The sequence below is a fragment of the Amia ocellicauda genome, chromosome 13 (assembly GCF_036373705.1).
Source record: "Amia ocellicauda isolate fAmiCal2 chromosome 13, fAmiCal2.hap1, whole genome shotgun sequence".
Taxonomy (NCBI): Eukaryota; Metazoa; Chordata; class Actinopteri; order Amiiformes; family Amiidae; genus Amia; species Amia ocellicauda.
Window position 1 is genome coordinate 16,831,277 of NC_089862.1, and position 1,567 is coordinate 16,832,843.

A 1,567-nucleotide genomic window follows, 5' to 3' on the forward strand; every position below is an offset into this window, starting at 1 on the left:
AGAGCTAAACGAATCTGATCCATGTATCTGTATTATTATTATTATTATTATTATTATTATTATTATTATTATTATTATTATTATTATTATTATTATTATTATTTCCTAGCAGACGCCCTTGTCCAATATGAGAGCAATACAAAGTGCAATAATACAGTGCAGTTCAAGGCATAATACATTTTACAAATTCAAATTTACACAAATAGCATCTTCACAATCCTCTACCATCCCCTCTCTCCCTCTGTTACTTCACTTTCCCCGTCACCCTCCTTCTCTCACCCTCAGAAGACACTGGCACATATTGGCGTATGTGGCGGAGAAGTTGGGTTCGGAGATGGCCTTCTCGAAGATGAGCTCCATGACACCCTGGAGTCGCTGCTCCGTGTCGATGGTCAGCTCGTTCACTTGACGCATCAACGGCTGGAACATCTGTGGGGTCAGCTTGTTCAGGATACCGTTCACCCTGCGGAACAGCTCCTGTTGAAGGGAAAGGGGGGAGGAGGGAAGGAAGGAAAAATAGTTAGTTCTGCAAACCTTGGCGAAGTGCGTGTTTTTATTTGTTCTGGAGAGGTGGGTGCATATGTGAGCGTATTCAGCCCCTCAGCTCCTCTTCTCCATCAGTAGAGGTCAGTGGCCCAGACACCATGGCACTAAAAACAGATCATCGCTGGGGCTCCAAGTTTACCCACAATCCCCTTTACTAGACTAGCAAATTATTATTCCCACCCCCCCAAACAAGAACCGTGTCCTCTGCTCCTACATACCTGGGTCTTAATGACCTCGGGGTCATCACCCACTGTGGGAGCCTGCTTAATTGTAGGTTTCCAGGCCTTCTCGGCCTTGTTGAGCTGAATCTCATCCGTGAATGACACATTGATGATTCACGGCTCCTTCCTCTCGCCCTGCCGTGAGCACTGGGCACCCTCTGCTGAGGGTTGGGGGGGCAAAGAGCCTGGGCCATGTCCCCCAATGGGCTGTTTGCCAAGGTTGGCAAGAGAGGGGGTAACGTCAGGGACAGAGTTCATCCCTGTCAGCTGACTGGGGTCCAGGCGATGTGCAGGGGTATTTATGGCCTGGAGAGAGGGGAGGGAGGGAGAAAGGGTCAGACCAAAGTTGCTATTCCTTCAAGCCATAAAACAGTCTTCTGGTAACTTGCTGTGATGGACAGGTAACACACATACAGTATTTAGAATAACAATCACAATTAGACAGCAGTTGACAAAAAACATGCAATATGGTATATAAGTTCAAATGAGACAAATGCCGAATATGAACATTAAACAGATCCATCAGAACAATGCAGGTAACCAACTCAATCAGATTTATAAAAACAAGAAAATAAAACTCTAGGGTCTTCTAGACAAGCAGGGCTGCATACCTTAGCCAGGACCACATCGCTAATGCGGAGTTTCTGCAGCCTGTCACAGATGAACTGTAAATCCAGCAGGAACTGCCGCTCATTCTCCTTCTTGTCAGGGGTATATTTCCACCTACAACATAATTTCAATGCAACAACATTTGCACAGAAATCTTGGTTGTGCCGAGGATTACGAAATAATGAAAGCAA

General features: G+C 45.7%; 1 non-coding gene across 1 annotated transcript; it reads right to left on the reverse strand.

Moving 5' to 3' along the window:
• Positions 1-596: 596 nt before the first annotated feature.
• Positions 597-673, reverse strand: LOC136767029 (small nucleolar RNA SNORD66). Its single transcript, XR_010821808.1, has one exon. It is a non-coding gene; the product is annotated as a small nucleolar RNA SNORD66 (small nucleolar RNA).
• Positions 674-1,567: the final 894 nt, after the last annotated feature.